Source organism: Lissotriton helveticus, chromosome 3_1 (genome assembly GCF_964261635.1).
Source record: "Lissotriton helveticus chromosome 3_1, aLisHel1.1, whole genome shotgun sequence".
Taxonomy (NCBI): domain Eukaryota; kingdom Metazoa; phylum Chordata; class Amphibia; order Caudata; family Salamandridae; genus Lissotriton; species Lissotriton helveticus.
In genome coordinates, this window is record NC_136061.1 from 1,482,077,369 (window position 1) to 1,482,099,567 (window position 22,199).

General features: G+C 44.2%; 1 long non-coding RNA gene across 1 annotated transcript in view; it reads left to right on the top strand.

Annotated features, from left to right (window-relative positions):
- LOC144825006 (uncharacterized) overlaps positions 1-12,808 on the top strand; it is a 176,675-nt gene extending 163,867 nt beyond the window's left edge. The window contains exon 3 of the long non-coding RNA XR_013609236.1: positions 12,327-12,808. This is a non-coding gene — a long non-coding RNA (uncharacterized LOC144825006). The remainder of the gene's footprint in view (positions 1-12,326) is intronic.
- Positions 12,809-22,199: the final 9,391 nt, after the last annotated feature.

A 22,199-nucleotide genomic window follows, 5' to 3' on the forward strand; every position in this document is an offset into this window, starting at 1 on the left:
GGTTTTGATTTTGTGTGTGATAAAATGTGATTGGCTGGGTATTTGAATATGTATGAAAAATGAGAGGGAAACACAGCCATTTTGATATTTTAGTGTTTGAGGTATACTTCTGAGGTGTGAGATTGAGACAGAATTTACTGTTCAACAGTTTTCTAGAAGGTGAGTTGTTAATTTGTAAGGAGAACTCTGTTGTTCACTTTAAGTTAATAGGAAAAATGTTTTCTGTTAGTTATTTAATGTTTTTCTGTTATACTTATGGATTGAGTAGGGCAACATCAGATGCAGTGCTTTATATTTCTAATTCTTGCTTGATAGTATACACTGTCGAGGGAAACACAGCCATTTTGTGACTAAGGTGTCTGAGGTAGTTTGTGAGGAAATTTTGGTGTTCAATTTCTGGTGTGAGATTTACACAGTAGTGACTCTTCTAATAGAGTTTAATAGTTTTTCTCTGCCCTATCTCACTCTTCCTAAGCGCTGTTTCTCTTTCTTTTAATAGTACACTAACATAAAATGATGAATGAAAATGAGGAGCCTACCAACATCCTACCAATGGGGAGTGCTCGGACCTCGGTAAAAATTAATACAAAAAATAAAGTTAAAAATGATATTTGAGTGTTTACATGTTAGTTGGCTCTAAAAAGAGCCGTTGTGTTCATTGTGTTTTTTTGGTACCTACAAGTAAGTACCAATGCAGAGTCTGATGTTACAGAGATAGGCTCTGTTCCCTTCATCAGTGAAATGTACACCATCTGTCCTATAGATGCCTTGCATGTTGCAACGCAAGTTGTTGTGGTATATACAACCCATTCAATAGTCTCTCATGTATGCAGAAACAGATTTATTTACATGTTTCCTTGCTTTCTCAATCTGCAGACAAAATTGATTGGACCAATTCCATTTTTGCCTTTGGCATATATTGGAATAGACAAAGGCAGTTTGAGGAAAAAGCGACATCAATTGTCCAAAGATGTCCTTCAATAGCATTTCCAGACCAACCCCAGTCAAAGTGCATAAGTCATTTCCACCAGAGTGCACAATTATGAGGTCAGGGTGTGGGACATGCATGAAGGATTTCACCAATGGTATCAATTGGTGACATCTCAATCCTCTCTGGCCAATCCATAAAATTTCCACATTTGGTAAATCAAGGTTCAAAATTCCTCTGTTTGTTGCATACCTTTTAGACCAGAATACAAAGCTGTGTCCTACAAACCATACTGAAAGCATGTTCAAGGCAGATCTGGTGGTACTCAGATGAGGGATGTAAATGAATTGGCAGTTGGAAAGCTTGCAGTTTAGAAAAAAAAAGAGGACATTCACTGCACTTGAAGCTTAGGAAAAGATTGGTGCTTTCTGAAAATGCAAAAGAGCATATTAGGGTGCATAGTTTGTTTTTTAAAAGAAGCAATTCTTTTTTTTTATTTTTTTATTATCAAAAACTTTTATTGAGCAATAAAATAAGAGTTACAGAGATGGGCCTACAACCACACGGGCTGGCCGCTAGTAGCAACGCACAACATAAGTAGCGAACGATCATTCCCGTGGCCGGGCACAAGGAAGGTACCAATTATTGCTCCAAGCATAGGACAGGACATGACAATTTTTTATAATAAACATAAAAACAACAAACTCTAAAACAAGGCGAATGCACAGTAATCAAGTCAGCCCTGGAGGCGGAGGGGAAAGCAACTAGTCAGGAAGACAAAAGCAAAGCAATGAGACTCGGCATGGCCGGGGGGGTGGGGGCAGCGGGGAGGGCAGGAAAATCCTAAAACCATATGAAAAATTTTCGGGAATGTCAGCCTAGGGAGATAGGGTCACATCTGGAGCGACAACCAGGGGAGGGGCACAAATATCTCCACGATATGCATTCCACTGACCCCAAATCTTCGTCCACGTCCTGGGTCTGCCCCTAGCCACATAGACGGTCTTCTCTCGGAACATGGACCAGTCCATGTTATCCTCCCACACCGAAACTTCGGGAGGTCTGGATGCGCCCCAAAGTTGCGCAATGTCCCGCTTCGCGACCATGTATCCCAAGGTCGCCCATCTGGTCTGGGCCACAGAATAGTCGGTGGGTTCCCACACGTTCAACAGGCATCTTCGGGCCTCAGGCCGCAGGGTAATACCAGTCACAACAGCCATCACCGCAAGCACATCAATCCAGTAGGCTGCTACCACCGGGCACTCCCAAAGAATATGCAGAAATGTGGCACTCATCCCACAACCACGCTTACATAAACCATCCGGGGAAAAACCCATCACAACCAGACGCGGACCAGTTACATACACCCAGTGGAGGATCTTAAGTTGAACCAAACGGAGACGGGCGGGGATGGCGACCTCTTTCGGAGAAGAGAGTGCCGACTGCCAATCCTCGTCATCCAAGTCCAATCCGTCATCGACCCAAACCTCCCGAAGTCGGACCAATAAGTCAGCGCGATTATTAATAAGTTTCTTGTAGATAAGGGAGATAGTGCTATCGGGCAGGTGTCCATCCAGTATACGATCCTCAAGGGGAGAGGACTCGGGCAGGGTCACATCAGGAGTCAGAACTGAGGCCAGGGCGTGCCGAACCTGCAAATACCGAAAAAACTCTCTATCACTCAAGTCATATTCTGCCTTAAGGGCCTGGAAAGACTTCACTCTACCCTGCACACAGATGTCACCCACTTTACATATCCCAATCATATCCCAGCGGTCAAAGCCCTTAGTAGACCAGAGACACCCCAAACGTTCAGAAGCATAAAGCGGGGTCGCCATTGTCAGTCGGTTCTCCCATCCCAAACTCACATTCGCGGCGCGCCACACATTGACTGCGATCCTGGACGGGCCCACAAGATGGCGCCCGGCCGATCTGGAATAAAGCGCTCTATTAAAATCCCCTCCCGGCAGCTGGAGTCTATCCATCTCAAAGGCCGGATCTCGACCCGGGGAATACATTACGTGATTAATGGCAGACAGCTGGGCAGCCCAATAATATCTCTTGATATCGGGGAGCGCCATGCCCCCGTCATACCAAGGAATAGTAAGTTTTGCAAGGGCGATACGTGGACGCCCGTCCCAGATCAGTTGCCTTTGAAGACTCTCGATCTCCCGGAAATAGGTAGCGGGAATGTCGTCATAAGAATTTTGAAGCGCGTATAGGAATCGCGGCAAAGACATCATTTTAAAAAGGGCAGCCCTGCCCAGAGGAGACAGGGGTAGCTTACGCCAACGGGCCACATCCAGTCGCAGTCTAAGAAGCGGGGGAAGGAGGTTACGCTCGAACCGGAGTGAGGAGTCCAGCGTGATAAAAATCCCCAAATATTTGAAGCCAGAGTGGACAACCTGGATGGGAAACCTGTCCGGTAATGGGGGCAAAACACCCGAGAGAACATATACACAGGACTTAGCCCAATTAATAACCAGACCCGAGTTAGCACCAAACGAAGTAAGAACGTCGAATAGGACATTTAAAGATTTACGCGGGGAAGTAAGATACAGAAGAATGTCATCCGCGTAAAGCGAGACGCGGTCTTCAAAATCCGGTGACCAACGGATCCCTTTAAGTGAAGGTTCCCATCGAAGCCACGCAGCCAACGGTTCCAGAGCAAGCGCGAAAAGCAACGGAGACAGGGGGCACCCCTGACGGGTCCCCCTACCAAGACAGAAGGGGACAGAAACTCGACCGTTTACTACTACCTGTGCCAAGGGTTCGGCGTATAACAACTTCACCCAACCAATAAACTCAGGCCCAAAACCGAATTTCTCAAGAGCTGCCCAAAGATAGGGCCACTCTACCGTGTCAAAGGCCATCGAGGCGTCCAGCGAAGCCAAAATGGCCGGCTCCGTCAGTAGCCCCGCCCTCGCAACAGCTCCGTGGAGACGGCATAGATTGAGAGCCGTATTGCGATGTGGGATAAATCCAGACTGATCCGGATGAACCAAGCCACTAATGACCGTCAAGAGGCGGGTTACCAGGAGCTTAGCCAGGACCTTGGGTTCAACATTCAAAAGGGAAATGGGCCTGTAAGACGAACAAAGGTCCCGAGGTTTACCTTCTTTGGGAATAACAACTATCGTAGCCAAACGCTGATCATATGGGAGAACACCCCGTTCGCGGGATTCCAAAAACATGGCACGAAGATAGGGTGCCACCTTGTCAGGACGTAGCTTGTACAATTCAATTGGCAATCCATTCGGGCCCAAAGCCTTGCCCGAACGGAGTGAGCGAATGGCCGTTGCTATCTCGTCCGTAGTAAAAGGGGACTCCAAAGAGACTCGGTCTAAATCGGAGACACTGGGCAGAGCTATATCACGCAACAAAAGGCGAGAGTCATCAACATCCCGTTCAGACACAGGGGTATAAACCGCACGAAAATAATCCGCAAAACATTCAACTATTTCAACCGGGTCTGTCACTCCCACGCCACTCGAAGTCTGAATCACAGGCACCACACGATTCGCCCTCTCCGTCTTATCCAACCATGCCAGTAATTTACCCGCTTTGTTCCCCACATCATACAAACGACCCTGTTGCTCCCGAAACATCAGTTTAGCCGCATCTGTGACCAAAGACTTATAAGCAAATTGCTTCAGACCCAGGGCGTGGAGTTTATCAGATGTAACGTTCGATTCTAGGTCAGCCTCTATATCAGCAATCTCCCTCTCAAGGTCTACCACCTCCCGATTCCTCGCCTTCTTGGATTCGGCAATAAGGGCGAGGGCCTGCCCGCGAATCACTGTCTTAAAGGCCTCCCACAGGGATACAGCAGAGGAGACGGAACCCTCGTTGTCCAAAAAATAATTGTCCAAAGACTTAATCAAGAGATTGCGGGTCTCGGGGGAGGTGAGGTACCATGGGTTGATAGGAGCCACCCGGCCCGCCGCCTCCACCCCCACCTCAAAACAAAGCCAGAGCGGGGAATGATCAGAGATGCCCCGGGGAAGGTGCCTAATCTCACGAACCGCTGGCGACTGCGCCGCAGGCATCAGGAAATAATCCAGTCTAGACAGACTCCCATGGGCCCCAGAGTGGAAAGTGTATTGAAGCTGAGTAGGGTGCATAAGTCTCCAGCAATCCACCAAGCCGAACGTATCCAGAAACCCACCCAGCCACTGTTGGGATAAAGGGGTGTCCCTAGGGGGGTGACGATCATGTAGACCGGAGAGCACAGAATTAAAGTCACCTGCTATGAAGAGAGTACTATCAGGGAGGTTCAACAACACACGGCCCAGATCGGAAAAGGTAGAGGTCTGTAGACCGGGGGGCACATAAACGGCAAACAAGGAAAGAGTTCGACCCTCATAGCGACCCACGAGGACGGCGTATCGCCCCCGATCATCGAGGATCACATCATCAATAGCTAGGGGGAGGGAAGCCCGAACAAGGATACCCACCCCCCTGGAACCCGTGGTAAACCCCGAATGTGCGGTGAGGCGATAGCCCCACCTATTCATTGCACGACATGTATTGCCTACCAAGTGAGTCTCCTGCAGAAAAACAATATCTGGAGACAAACGTCGTATACATCGCAACACCACACCCCGCTTAATGCGATCCCCCAGACCATTGACATTCCACGTAATAAACCTCAACCCGCTACCCCCCATCCCATAAAGTAACGCCGCAACACCCCTCCAATGAGCATGACATCAAAAAACATCAGTAGCAGGATAGAATCGCCTTGAGAACATAACACACAAACATCAAACTTCCCATCCACCCATCCCCCAACAATCAAGAAAACACCCCCCACCCTGCACCCCTGCAAGAAGCTAAGAAGCCACCCCAACATGCAGTGTGCCTGTCGCCCAAGAACCCCCATTCTACAAAAAGACCCCGGAGGAGGAAAGGCTCTGACCCACCCGCCACCCCAACAAGAAAAATAACAAAGAGATCACTCAGACAGCAGAGGCACTTGGGCATAGAACCCCAGAAGAAGTTACTTGACACGAGGACCCGGGCAGAAACAAACAGTTCAGCTCTCTACACCACCCTCAGCACCACCCGGGTGGGCGACGGACTCAGCCGCAGGAGGTTGGTCCGGCAGGGAGTCCAGCCAGTCATTCACAGAATCAGGCCGATCAAAGAAAAAGGTTCGTTCATTGTACTCAACTCGCAGCCTAGTCGGAAAAAGCATAGCGTAGCGCAGTCCCATGTCCCGGAGACGCTTCTTGACTCCACGAAATCCCATACGCTGTTTCTGCACCTGTTGAGAAAAGTCCGGATAAAAGTTCACCGTGGCATTCTCAAAGGCCACCGGGCCCTTCACACGTGATGCCTGCAGGATAGCGTCCCGATCCCTATAGTGGAAGAGTTTCGCAACAATAGGCCTCGGCGGGGCGCCAGGCTTACCCTGGCCTCCCGGAACACGATGGGCACGCTCCACTGCGAAGAACTTACTCAGCCCAGACGGAGAGAGGTAGTTCTGGATCAGGTCCTCAACCAGGAGATCAACAGAGTGCGGTTCTGGATTCTCCGGAACGCCGACCACACGCACATTACAGCGACGTGCCCTGTTCTCAAAGTCCTCCAAGCGCCGGGTCATGAAATCGTTCACCCTACGGAGATTGCCAATCTCTGTCTGTATCTCCGAGACGTCTGCCGTGAGGCTGGATGACTTGAGATCCAATGACTTCACCTTCTCATTGGTTTTAGATAGGTCGGCCCGAATCAAGTTCACATCAATGGCCACGGTGTCGATTTTGTGGGCCAAAGCTTCATATTGTTGACCTATCGTTTCCTTTATGCCAGAAATGGCGCCCATGATGTCCTGCAAGGACGGTTCCGTTGATGCGTCCACGATGTGATCAACCGCACTTGGGCCAGGCAGGGCGGCTCCGGGGGACCCCTTCGCATGGGTGTAACGGTCCATAACGTTAGACTGGACCGGGCCCCCACGCAGGGGCGTCTTGGTCTTTCGTGTCTCTCGGTCCCCTCTGCCCGCCATGTCGGAAACCGCGCCACCAGGAGACTCACTCGACCCGATGGAAATGGCCACAGGAAAGTAGGGCGTCGGGATCAGAAGGCCGCTGCAAGGGTACCACTAGGAGAGGACCAGCTTGAAAGGAGAATAAGCCAGCCAAAGGCCCGACAGCCGTACCGTGTGCCGGACCCAGCCCAGGCCAGACTCCCCTGCCAGATGTCTCAGTCTGAGGCAGAATCGAAACCGAAACTTAAGAGGGGGACCCACAAGTCCAATCCCCCTGCCGTTGTTGTTCAACTCCGAGTCGGCCAGAGAACCTCACCCAGTCCCGGGCACATCCCAAGGGCGGACCCCGAAAGTTCAAATCGCCATATCTTCGGCGGCCCGGGTCCAAATCAAATTCCAAAAATCACAGGAAGATCAGCCCAGCGTCCTCTACATAAATCCTCGTGAAGAGTCAGGATATGTTCAGGATATCATGCCGGGAGTGGCGGGGGTCCGGAGAGCGCTGTGCTCACGCGGCCATCACGGATGCCCGCCAAGCTCCTCCAAAAGAAGCAATTCTAATGGTTCAGAAAGGGTCATTGAAAGGAACATTGCACTTGATTAGCTGTTATATTGAAAGCTCTAACAACCTTGCTGTATTCATTTGCAACATAGTATGATGAACTTTTAAACTCTGTTCTTCCTTAGGTGGGAGTTACCATGGTAACAGGTTGAATGAGCACTAGGGGGATGGGTGAATATTATGTGAGTTTGAAAGAGTGGGAATGTAGAACCAATTGAAATGTTAGTTTAGTTTTGAAATAGTGTGGGAAGACATTTCATTGGTTAAGACCTGAGATATGTGTGAAGAATGAGTGGGAAAGTGTGTCATTTCTGGTTTCAGTGTCTGAGCTGCATTTCAGAGATTCATAGCTGCCAAGGTTTCAGATTGCCATGTGTGACATTTTTATAATCTCAGTGCAATTATGAGTGACATTTCAACGACTATGAGTGACACTTAGTTTATCACGAGCAAAATCAAGCAATGAAGGTGAGCGAAACGTATAAATATAGAAATTACACACATTTGAGCAAAGATAAACCTAAAGATTTTAAAACTGCCTCAAAGCAAGCACCAGAAATGAAAGGGCACTACCTGCACTTGTGTGTCGAGGGCAGGAAGTTGAACACAGGTGTCGGTCTTTCTGTAATTTAACACAGCCAGCACTGGGCGGCAGCAGCAATTCATCGGGACCCGGTTTGTCGAGAAAGGTACCAGATGTTAAAGGCAACTATTTGCCACATATTAATGGAGAACAGGCACCAGTGCTGGCACTGCACGCTAATGCTACTGAGGGCCCCCAAAACACAGATCTTCTCAGATAGCCTAATTGATGCCAGCTGCTTAAATATCTCAAATTAATTCCTTGTAGGCTGTTTTTAATACATATTATTTTATATCAAGTGAAAGAGTCAGTAGTCAGATGACTTGCGAGCCGCCGCCGCAGACAGCACGGACATTAGCAGGCCTCAGGAGAGGGAGTATGGCGCACTAGTGCAATCAGGACGCTGTAACTATTAGAATACAGTAGACTTCAGCAATGCACTGCTCAATCCTAATATAAAATCATTAGCGAGCCGTAATTCGCCCAGCCCCAGATTACATAGACAGTCACAGAGCGAATTAATACAACACCAGCTCTACTGACTTAACTACGACGGTGGCCGCACTGAAAGTAATTTGTTGGATGTCACCAGTATTGCATCCTGCGCTAGCACCATCAGTGAAAGCACATTTGTAGGTCAAGCAGTGTGAGAGAGAGTTCACACTGCAGGCTGCACTCACTGCTTTGAGGCGAGCGGCAATTATTTGCACAGGCCGCCTCAGCATGGCCTCAACACTCTGTAATGATTCTGAGGCTCAGCAGCTGCGTGAAGAGGCCGGTGTAATCCTCTGCGCTCAGAAACTTCACAACAGATGACCACACGTACGTCATTGGCGGCTACCTGGCCATTTATTACTTACTTCTATCTCTTGGTCTCACAGTCCCACTGCCGGCGGTCAGGCGGCGAGCCACACGGGGTCTCCAGACTCTCCCGCAATTATTCTGGATGATCACAATGCCTGATACGCGGGCCCATTGCTGAGACTGTAGTGACAGTCACAGTGAGGGTCGCGCCCGGCGGTAATAATATTTAACTGTATGCGCAGGCTTAGGATGGTGGCACTTACTTGGGCAGTAGTCTAGAGGAGTGTGGCGGGTGTTGCTCGAACTGCTTTCCACGCGATGCCCTCTCTCTGTAAGGCAGTGGCTACAGGCTCACTTAGGCCGCAAGCCACTGCGCACCGCGGTAATTTAGGTTTGCCGGCCGCCGGCGGTCGCCTCAATTATAGTCACCCTCCATGCTGGCAGGCCAGTGAGTCCCGGGTCTGGGCGTCCAGTGATACGCAGACTCTCCTGGCGGCCGCGCTGCAAGCCGGGGCGGGTCACTCACTCCTCCCGGGCTCCCTGAGGTCTGGCATTATTCAATTGAGGGGTAAAGTAAAAGGGCTGGTGGCGCACGGCAGCGCCGGTGGGAGCTGTGCTTGCGGCTAGCAGCGCGACACTGCATGCGCGCCATATTTGAATACATTTGCGGAGCCCTCCAAAACACTAGGCAGCTGGCACTTTCTTTTGCAAACTTTCCGGACCTGGAAGCAGGATGTGACGTCCCTCTCGCGCCCGCCTCAAACGCACAACATGATTGGCCGGCTGCTATGCGGGGATGGTGATACATTGTATCAGTGTGAGTCACCCTGCGAGCAGCCTGCATAGCTCAACTGCAAGCCTGTGAGAGCAGTGGGGGCACATCGCACTGCCACACGAAACAGTTTTAACAGCCTGCCAGCCCCAAAGTGGCCACTGTAAGACTCATGCATTATGCGTGACAACGCATTTCAGTGCGGTGATGCGGAACACCACACTGAAATGCGTTAGTGTCACGCCTGATGCGTGATACTTGGCTGACCTGGAGATTCTGCTTAAGAAAATCTGCTGTGTGTTTGACACAGATCTATATTTTCAAAAGCGATTTTAAAGGTGTGTAATATAGAGAGAGTGCTGTTTGCAGTATTGGGAAGCATAATATGGGCTTCATTACTGTTGTATTTTGAAAACGAGTCAGGTTTCTGCATTGTAGTGTAGTGCTCATTTAAATGGGTTGTGCTCTGTGTGTAAAATTATTTACCATGCTAAATGTTTTTTGATAAAATGTGTGGCTTAAAGATTTTTGACAAGGATCACAGTGAGTGTCTGTGAATTAAGGAATTATATTTTCACCTTTTTCCATAATGTTAGCTGTGTGTGCTTACAGTTTGTATCTTTTAGCTTATAGGGTAGACTTCTTTTTAAATTGTTTTTAATGCTTGTATTCAATGCTGGTATAGAGCTAGTGTAATGGTTTCATTGGACTTGTAAATATGCTCCTTTTTTAGAAGCGCCTTGCGCAACCTTTAACATGGGTGCAAGCAGTGAATGTATGGAGAGGGATAGGAATAGCAGATAGAAAACAATATGAAATGGTGTGGGAGATGCATAAAGGATTTCACTAATGGCATCAATTGAGATGGAATATAAGGTAAAGAGGGGCATATTTACAAGCCCCTTGCGCAATGTTTGACATGGGTGCAAGCAGAAAATGCATGCAGAGTAATAAAATTGGGACATAGACAAGAATATGAAATGCTGTGAGAGATGCGTAAAGGATTTTACTAATGGCATAAATTGAGATAGAATATACAAAAAAGAGAGGCATATTTACAAGCCTAGTCATTCAAAAAATGAATGGTGCATATTAGAAATGACATTTTGAAACGAGTTAGGTTCCAGCAATGTAATGTAGTGCATATTGAAATGGGCAGTGTTCTGTGTCTAAATCGATTTAACATGCTAAATGATTTTTCTAAAATGTGTGGCTATAATATTTTTCACAAGGGTCACGCTGTGTGTGTATGTGAATTAAGGAATTATATTTTCATCTTTTTCCATAATGTTAGCTGTGTGTGCTTACAGTTTGTATCTTTTAGCTTATAGGGTAGACTTCTTTTTAAATTGTTTTTCATGCTTGGATTCAATGCTGGTATAGAGATAGTGTAGTGGTTTCATTGGACTTGTAAATATGCTCCTTTTTTAGAAGCGCCTTGCGCAACCTTTAACATGGGTGCAAGCAGTGAATGTATGGAGAGGGATAGGAATAGCAGATAGAAAACAATATGAAATGGTGTGGGAGATGCGTAAAGGATTTCACTAATGGCATCAATTGAGATAGAATATACACAAAAAAGAGGGGCATATTTACAAGCCCCTTGCGCAATGTTTGACATGGGTGCAAGCAGAAAATACATGCAGAGTAATAAAATTGGCACACTGATAAGAATATGAAATGCTGTGAGAGATGCGTAAAATATTTTACTAATGGCATAAATTGAGATAGAATATACAAAAAAGAGAGGCATATTTACAAGCCCCTTACTCAATGTTTAACATGAATGCTGGTATAGAGATAGTGTAATGGTTTCATTAGCATATTTACAAGCCCCTTGCGCAATGTTTAACATTAATGCTGGTATAGAGATAGTGTAATGGTTTCATTGGCATATTTACAAACCCCTTGCGTAATGCATATTCTTGTCTGTGTGCCAATTTTATTACTCTGCATGCATTTTCTGCTTGCATCCATGTTAAACATTGCGCAAGAGGCTTGTAAATATGCCCCTCTTTTTTGTATATTGTATCTCAATTGATGCCATTAGTAAAATCCTTTACGCATCTATCACACCATTTCATATTGTTTTCTATCTGCTATTCCTATCCCTCTCCATATATTCACTGCTTGCACCCATGTTAAAGGTTGCGCAAGGCGCTTGTAAAAAAGGAGCATATTTACAAGCCAAATTAAACTATTAGCACTATCTCTGTACCAGCATTGAATTCAAGCATGAGAAACACTTTAAAAAGAAGTCTACCCAGTAAGCTAAAAGATACAAATTGTGAGCACACACAGCTAACATTATGGAAAAAGATGAAAATATAATTCCTTAATTCACATACACTCAGTGTGTTCCTTGTCAAAAAACTTAAAGCCAGACATTTCAACAAAAAACATTTAGTATGGTAAATAGTTTTAGACACAGAAAGTGAGATGAGACCCACACACAAACAGACAGATGGTTTAGGCAGAGATTGAGATGACACACACATACAAACAGAGAGATGGTGGAAGGAGAGAGTGAGATGAGGCATGCAAAGAGGGAAATGGTGCAGGCAGAGAGTGATATAAGACACACAAAGAGAGATGTGAACTAGTGTTTATATTGTTTAGTTAATGTAATTGCTATGTGCTATGTTGGTAGTGGTCTGTAATATGTCATATTTTTCTTTTCAACAGATTGTAAATATCTACAGTCATAATAGATTATGCCTACCAAGAACTGCAAACAAAGACTTTATAAGCAAGCTTTATCAATCAAGAGGACTCAATTAGAAGATTCATCCAGAAGACAATCTTCAGAGAAAATAAAAAATGCTCCTGGTAATGCACCTGTGCTTCCTGTTTTTTTGCAGGATAACTTGAATGTACTCTTGTGCAAAGGTTATTAGTTTCTGGCAACGAATGCATTGCATCATTACATTCTTAAGTTCAGGTTGGATATTTGCAACCATTGATGCTTGCATTGGTGGTGCTGTTGCTTCAGAAGAAGTGCTGGGATTAGAGCCCTGCTCCTCTGATGATCTTTTTATTACAGCTTTACTCCAATTGTTTGGGTGTATATTTCGGACATGGCATTCCATGCTATAAGTTCCAAAGCTGTACTGTTTCTGTGGATTCCCTCTTGAAAGTACTGTGTGACAGATTTTACATGTGACAAAAGCCGCATTTACCTTTTTCTCTCTTTCTGTTTTTTTTTTTTAATTTCCGTACTATGGACTCTCTCTGTTTTCTAGGGGTTTTAGGAACAAACTCTTCTGAAGATGAAGTAGAAGAATCCTCAAGTTCCTTGTGTTCAGAATGCTCTTGTCCAAAGGCTATTAGTTTCTGGCAACGAATGCATTGCATCATCAAATTCTTATGTTCAGGTTGGATATTTGCAACCATTGATGCTTGCATTGGTGGTGCTGTTGCTTCAGAAGAAGTGCTGGGAGCAGAGCCCTGCTCCTCTGATCTTTTCATTACAGCTTTACTCCAATTGTTTGGGTGTATATTCCGGACATGGCGTTCCATGCTATAAGTTCCAAAGCTGTACTTCTTCTGTGGATCCCCTCTTGAAAGTACTGTGTCACAGATTTTACATGTGACAAAAGGCACATTTCCCTTTTTTTATTTTTCTGGGTATTTAAAAAATGTCCGTACTATGGACTCTCTTTCTGTTCCAGGGGTTTCTCAGGTTCCTGCTGTTCAGCCATTTCAGTAGATTTTTCAAGAGCAAAGTGCTGATGAAAAAAGGTGTTGCTTCCTCGAAAGCCAAAGAAGAATGATGAAGATGGGAGGGGTCTTTCAAGAATTAGAGTAGGAAGTATTATAAACCAATAAAATCTTTTGTTATAAGGTCACATGGTTGGACGTAAGCTTACGGAGCGTTTACGGAGTGCTCACGTAAGCTTATGTTGCGTTTACATTTTATTTACGGAGTGCTTACGTCATCTTATGATGTGCTTACGTGGTACGCACCCTCGTGAGATTTATAATTGTTTAAATAAAGTTATATACGTTGTTTAAAAGTTTAAAATAAACATGTTCTTTATTATCCCAGGTAATGTGTTCCTTTATATTGTACAATAAATACGTAGATATAACGATTTAAAGTTTATAAAACTTTCGGAGGTAAATAATGAATTCCTGTGTACATGCATATCTGTGCATGTACATTTGTGGCATGTGGCACACATACATGTCGTAAGACCATTTATGTGTGTGAAATGGCACATAAGTCAGAATCAGGGGTGCAACAGGCTGTCAAAGTGACAACCTGGCCCCCTTGTCAATTCGGTAATTTTACCGATTCGGTATTTACTGATTCGGTAATTGCCATTGATTCCTATTGGCCTGAAGACTTATAGGAATCAACGGCAATTACCAAATCGGTAAATACCGATTCGGTAAAATGACTGAATTATACAGATTCGGTAATTTCAAAAGAGAAATTACCTACATCCGAATTACCTACTCTTAAATATTGAAGTGGTATGATTTGGTATTTATGAGTAGGTAAATCGAGATTACGTACATTTGGCCTATTGAGTTGTAACATATTTATATACATATGTTACATTTCAGTGCTTTGGAAGTAGTACAATATACTATAGGTAAACACCCTATAGGTTTATGCCGTACCACATCTATAGTTTTGCACTTTGACATTCAGTATGACAAACTTTTACATACAAACATAGAAATGTAGTTCTTTTTTTAACCAGTAGAGGTAGTTGTAAAAAGAACTGTTTGGTACGCACCCTTACAAGATTTGAAATTGCTTAAATAAAGTTATATATGTTTTTTAAAAGTTGCTTAAATAAAGTTATATATGTTGTTCAAAAGTTGCTTAAATAAAGTTATATATGTTGTTTAAAAATTAAAATAAACATGTTCTTTATTATCCCAGATAATGTGTACTTTTATATTGTACAATGAATATGTAGATATAACGATAATACGTTCGGGGGTAAATAATGAATTGCTGTGTACATGCACATCTGTGCATGTACATTTGTGCCATGTGGCACACATACGCACCCTCGTGAGATTTATAATTGTTTAAATAAAGTTATATACGTTGTTTAAAGGTTTAAAATAAACATGTTCTTTATTATCCCAGGTAATGTGTTCCTTTATATTGTACAATAAATACGTAGATATAACGATTTAAAGTTTATAAAACTTTCGGAGGTAAATAATGAATTCCTGTGTACATGCATATCTGTGCATGTACATTTGTGGCATGTGGCACACATACATGTCGTAAGACCATGTATGTGTGTGACTTGGCACACAAGTCAGAATCAGGGATGCAACAGGCTGTCAAAGTGACAACCTGTCCCCCTTGTCAATTCGGTAATTTTACCGAATCGGTATTTACTGATTCGGTAATTGCCATTGATTCCTATTGGCCTCAAGGCCCATAAGAATCAATGGCAATTACCGGTAAATACAGATTCGGTAAAATGACTGAATTATACAGATTCGGTAATTTCAAAAGAGAAATTACCTACATCCCATTTACCTACTCTTAAATATTGAAGTGGTATGATTTGGGACGCGATGTAGGTAGGCATTTACCGGTCGGTAACGGCTGAATTTGGCCGTTACCGACTGGTAAATGCCTTTTCCTATGTAGGAGGCATTTATTTACAGATTTGGTATTTTTACCGATTCTGTATTTACCGAATCGGTAAAATTACCGAATCGGTAAATACAGACTTGGTGAAAATACCAAATCTGTAAATTCTAATGTAGGTAGCACTGTTGATAGTGCTAGAGGCGTCTAAGAATTCGTTATTTACCACTCAATACAATTGGGTGGTAAATAAGGAATTCCTGTGTACATGCTGATCTGTGCATGTTCACCTGTGCCATGTGACACACATACATTCCCTAAGGGCATGTATGTGTGTCACATTGCACACAAGCCAAAAACAGGGGTGCTACAGGGTGTCAAAGTGACACCCTGTTCCCCCTGGCAGGATTCGGTATTTACCGATTCGGTTATTACCAAATTGGTATTTGCCATTGATTCCTACGGGCTTCAAGGCCCAAAGGAATCAATGGCAATTACAGATTCGGTAATTACCGAATTTTACCGAATTGGTAATTAATTCGGTAAAAATACCTACATCCCCCTTGCCAGTTCTTAAATACCGAATCGGTATGATTCGGTATTTAAGAAGTGGTAATATGGGATTACCTACATCGGGACCTCGGTATTTATGAGTAGGTAAATCGAGATTACGTACATCTGGCCCATTGAGTTGTAACATATTTATATACATATGTTACATTTCAGTGCTTTGGAAGTAGTACAGTATACTATAGGTAAACACCTTATAGGTTTATGCTGTACCACATTCTTATAGGTTTGCACTTTGACATTCACTATGACAAACTTTTACATACAAACATAGAAATTTAGTTCTTTCTTTAACCAGTAGAGGTAGTTCTAAAAAGAACTGGTTTTTGTTTTGTTTTTGTTTTGCTTGAAAAACGATGTAAAAAAATAAACTTTTTAAGGCAGATAATTGTTCAACCGGAACAAACTATGAAAAATAAAGAAAAACATTATGGGGTGCATCTGTGCTTCCTGTTTTTTACAGGATAACTTGAATGGACTCTTGTCCAAAGGCTATTAGTTTCTGGCAACGAATGCATTGCATCATCAAATTCTTAAGTTCTGGTTGGATAATTGCAATTGTTGATGCTTGCATTGGTGGTGCTGTTGATTGAGAAGAAGTGGTGGGAGCAGAGCCCTGCTCCTCTGATGATCTTTTCATTAAAGCTTTAGTCCAATTGTTTGGGTGTATATTCTTGACATGGCGTTCCATGCTAAAAGTTCCATAGCTGTACTTCTTCTGTGGATCCCCTCTGGAAAGTACCGTGTCACAGATTTTGCATGTGACGAAAGACGCATTTACCTTTTTCTGTCCATCTGGGAATTAAAAAAAAATTCCAAACTATGGACTCTTTCGGTGATCTAGGGGTTTCAGGAACAAACTCTTCTGAAGATGAACTATAAGAATTCTCAAGTTCCTGGTGTTCAGAATGCTCAGGTTCCTCATGTTCTGAATGCTCAGGTTCCAGCTGTTCAGACATTTCAATAGATTTTTCAGGAGCAAAGTGCTGATGAAAAAAGGTGTTTCTTCCTCGAAAGCCAAAGAAGAATGATGAAGATGGGAGGGGTCTTTCAAGAATTGGAGTAGGAAGTATTATAAACCAATAGAATCTTTTGTTATGAGGTCACATGGTTGGACGTAAGCTTACGGAGCGTTTACGGAGCGCTTACGTAAACTTACGATGCGTTTACGTATTATTTACGGAGCACTTACGTCGTCTTACAATGCGTTTACGTAGTACGCACCCTCGCGAGATTTATAATTGCTTTAATAAAGTTATATATGGTCTTTAAAAGTTTAAATGAACATGTTCTTTATTATCCCAGATAATGTGTACCTTTACATTGTGCAATGAATACGTAGATATAACGATTTAAGGTTGATAAAACTTTCGGGGGTAAGAGCTCGAAGCTTTTACGTTGCGCGGACGGAGCTCTTACGTTGCGTGCACGTGCGACCTACCCTCGCGAGATTTGTTACTACTTCAAAAAGTAATATACTGTTGTTAAAAGTTTAAAAAAAACATTTTCTACATTAAAGCAGATATTGTCTACCTTTAAAATCTACGTTAAAAACGTAGATATTATGTCTTAGAAATAAAAAAAAAAATTGTCAGGGTAAGAGCTCAGAGCGTTTTCGGTGTGCTTACGGAGCGCTCACGGTGCGCGGACCCTGTAATCATATAAAAAAAAACCTTGACAATAAAAATTATATATATATTATATTAAATATATATATTCACTGAAAAAACCATAGGTTTCAAGCCTTACATAGTTAGCTATTAGCAATTAAAAAACCTTGCAAATTCACTGAAAAAACAGGTTTCAGGTCACATATAGTTAGGTATTAGCATTTAAAAAACCTTGCAAATTCACTTAAAAAAACCATAGGTTTCAGGTCATATATAGTTAGGAATTAGCATTTAAAAAAACATATTTAAACTTTACAGAAGCACACAGTCATTGGATGATGTCATCAGTGATGTCACTGACCATGTCATGAATGATGTAATATGTGACATCATCAGCAGTGGATTGCGGGTGCTGTGGAAAAGTAAATTTTGCCATGTTCTGTGTCCCTACGCCCCATCCATCATATGTTATGTATGCATGACCAATATGCATATGTTATTCCCCATTCTGATTAAAGACACAATTACAGTTGTGTCCACCTCTGGTATGTTAATTTCCAGTCCTCGTGAATACTACGAATATCAGGCCTATGTAAGTAATGTTGCCACGTTTCTCAGTGTGCACGTTATTCCATTATAAAGTCCCCGTTTCTAGGCCTCAAAAGGGCCCGGACCACAGATTCAGCTCCTGTCTCCTGAAAGCCTCGCTGAGGAGCGATACAGCCCCCACCTGTATCCTCGACCTTTCACTTACTTCCTGCCTCGCACTGCCCGGTGCAGCCCGGCCCTGCCTCTAAGTCTGCCAAAAGTATGTTATAGTTCCAGCTATCAGTTCAGTCCTCCTCCTTTGCATTCCTAAGCTACTGAACTGCATCAATAGTTTCCGTCGTTGTCTAGCCTTCTCGTCTCCCTGTTAGAGAAATACTGTATTTAATGGTCATTTAGTATTCTTCATCACGCATTTCATGTAGAATAATGCATGGTCCAGTCTTAGAATCAAGTTAGCCTTTCCCCTCATGACTTCTAGTTTATATCAACATGTTCCCTAAACATTAGATACCAGATAGGGTTTAGGTACATGTCGCTCCGACCCTCCAGACTCTAGTCTCTGCTCCTAGCACAGAGTTCGTAGCCCCCAGCTTCTCCTAGTAACACGTCATTGTCAGTTTTCGCGCACCATTAGATTAGAGGTCCCGGCTCCTTAGGTAGCCCCCTCCTATGTGTCCGCCCATTCATGACATATTCTGTTACGTTCGCATCACATGTCTATGTAAACTCCCAGTTACACCTACTTTCACCCTTATCTTTCGCGACTGTTACACGTCACGCCTTCTACTCCACCCACTGTTACGCCTACTGCAATGTAATGCTATGTGTTCGCGCTATGTATATATGCCTGTTTTTGTTATTAAATGCTAGCGCGCTCATTCCAAGCTCATTCCAAGCTCATCCCAGACCAAGCCCCAGCAGCTGCTGGGCCTCTTTTTCCCCTACTGGGTCCCAGTTGTCCTGCTGGGCCCTGTCATTCTGCTCACCCTATGCAGGTTGTCCTGATCCTATCCTTATGCTGTAATAAACCTGCAACAACTCCTACTACCTCGAATCTTGACTCTTATTTATTGAGCTATCTGTTATTCATTCAAGCATTCAAAAATAGGGTATTATTTATTTATTTACCACATAATGGCGCCCGAACAGGGACTTGCCCTTTCCCCACGCGTCGGTGAAGCCACGCCGACCCCCTGACCCTCTGCAGTCGTGACGGAATCATACCGTGCACCTGGCAGATATTTCTGCTCCAAGTATCCCTCAGGCCCACGGAGGAGACGGAGGAGGCGGTCCAGCATCCGAACGAGACGGTGGAGGAACGCGGCGAGTCCCGACCAGAGCCCAAGCCGAGAGTCCAAGGTCCGAGGTATCCGGAGGTCCACCCGTAACTGAAGTCCGAAGTCCGAAGTTCGTCGTCGTAGTCCAGTCCCGTCCGAGGCCTTCTGTTCCGTGCTGCCCGGTGAGTACCATTGCTGGGGTAGTGTCTAGACAGGGTCAGTCTAAATTGACTCTGGTCCGTGGGTTGGTGGTACCCAAGCCCGCAAACGAAGTGTTCACCTAGGTGGATGCGGGTCTTGATGTGTTCCTTTATGGGACCGGTATGTTCCGTACTGTTACAGCAGTGCATCCAGTAACTCTAGTCTGTTCCGTTCTCGAGAATTCTGTTCTGTTTCTGTTTTCAGTATTTTTCAGGTAGTATTCTGTTCGAACTGTTATGTTATGATATTGTTTAATGTATTCCTAATGTCGTGGTATGCCTGAATTGTTTTCCCAATTGTTATTGTTTTTCGTGTATTGTATTGTGTTCCGATTCAAGTTTAGAATGCCGCTCTTTTCAAAGCTACGTCAGTTAAAAACTAGAAAGGGTCTGCTGGAAGCAGCCGTTCCTGTTCCGCCTAGGGACAGTCCAGGTCACTTTATGTATCAGAAACATGGCATAAGCGCCATATTGTATCTAGATTTATGGGTAGAGTATACCAAACAGTTAGAAGAAAAGTATAGATGGCCCGTATCGGGTACATGGGATGCCGAATGTATCATGCGAGTAGAAGAAGCATTATGGAAAAAGAAAGCCAGACAGTCACAGAAAGATGCCATCGAGTTATGGCGTAAGGAAGCGCATAGAAGAACGGAAAAGGAAGTCAGAAAGTCAGAGTTAAGTAGAGAATCCCAAGAACGAACCCAAGAAAGAGAATTAATCGAGATAGGTGAACAAGTTAAAGCCGAACAGTCAGACAGACAGAGGCATGCCCTTATTAAGGGTATGTATCCTCTCCTTGCCGAAGGCTCGCCAAAAGCGACCCCAGAGGCACCCAGTAATTTCCCGCCACCATTAGTTCCGACCAAGCTACGTCACAAACCGACCGCAGCTGATATTTTTATTTCGTCCTATTTGGACGACACAGTTCCAGAATATGCAAATCCTGTTCGCGCTCCGCTAGTCCCTGTAAATCAGGCACTTTCCGTTCCTCCAGACACCGGAGTACCTGTTACGGTACCCCCGGGTCAGCCCGCCGTACAAGTTCAGCCCACGTTACAATTACCGACCCTGCAAGCACGAAGAATGTCAGTCGACGATTCTAGTTTAGGGGCCGCAGGAGGAGGTCCTCCTCAAACCCCACCGCCACACAAGCGTTTATCAGCACTCGAATTACATGCTCAAGCATCACAGCGTACTCCTAAAAGTAATAAGTCTGTTACAGAAATCAGACAAGCCCTTGCCGAATGTGTTTATGATCCAGTTCCAGGCGAAAACACTATGGTTTTATATTCCTTACGTGTAAGAAGGGTGACCGAGTATCTAGTCACCTTGCCGAATATGAAAGAAGATCTAGACAGAATATATCGTTTCATCCGTACAGGGGATGATCCAGAAAGTATTGGCGAGATCATGTCTCAAAGGAAAGCCGAGATTCAGCTCATGATATTAAAGTTCCTGATCAATTGCCTAATAAGAGAACAAGATTACCAGTCTAAAGATCCCGCCGAAATGAGAATCCTGACAAGGTGGAGTGATAATATAGCCGAGGGTAAGCACAAGACCATTAGTGCCATGGAAAGTATGTACAAGAAAATTCGTAAAGAAATAGTAAGGTTACACGAACAGCGTAAAGCAGCACAAGTAAGTGAGAAAGAAAGTGCCTCTGATCCTGAAGAGGAAGACGAGAATCCCGCCAGAATAGCGTATGTAGGAAAATCCAGATTTCCAGATCGCCATTTACGTCTAGAACCCAAGTCTATTTTTCATCATCCAGAACGAGAGCCTTGCTCTCTAGAACAAGTATTTCAAGCTACCGATCACATTCTGAAATCACGAGTCGGTTACAGCGAATTAAGTACTATGCATGAACAAGAACTAGCCCGATCAGCAGTCCGATGGATTACTGATTCTACCACTTTTCCAGACGAAATAGTGGCACAAATGTTTCTGAAACTGCCCCCAGCCGAGCAACGACTGGTGGGTATGTATATGATCCAGCACCTCATTACTCAGTATGAGGGTCAACACTCTGATCCAGGCCCGTTACACGATATCCTGAACGAGTTACTCCAGTATAGATGGAGAGGTCTAGGTACCGATTTAATTAGTGTCATTCTAGAACAGCGCCACAAGTATAGAACGTTCCTGAACCCGCATTTTGTTCACGTCTCACCCCCAGAAAGTAAACCGTTTTACATAGACAGACAGAATCCGTTACGAGAAGTCCACCCAGTCCAAGGGGCGGGTGGCGACATGCAACGAGTGTTTGTATACACTCCGATATCAAAGATGGAACTCCTCGAGATGAAGAAATTAATTCCCTGTCATGACAAAGATCCAGCAGGGTTCCATAGAGAATTAAAAGACATGCTCCGTATGGGAGAATACACTTACCCAGATATCATTAAAATGTTAAAGGTTCTGCTACCCGCAGGGGTGTATGAAAAGTTAAAGGAAAAAGAATGGGAGGTGGGAGAGAAAAAGATCGATTGGACAGCTCTAGAAGCTGAAGACAAGGCACGAGTACCAGGTACCGGTCTTGGAGATAAATGTAAAGAATTACCAGAATTATTGATTCAAGTTTTACCCAGATTATTGACAACGAGAAAAGAAGACTGGGATGCAATCTCAGCCTGTAAACAGAAACAAGATGAAGACATTAGTGATTTTTATTCTAGATTCGAGAAATGTTTCAGTATTAATAGTGGTCTCAAGACAAGTAGTGAGTCATACCCTCATCTTTTCGTTACCAAATTAGTCGAGAATTCAAGTTCACAGAT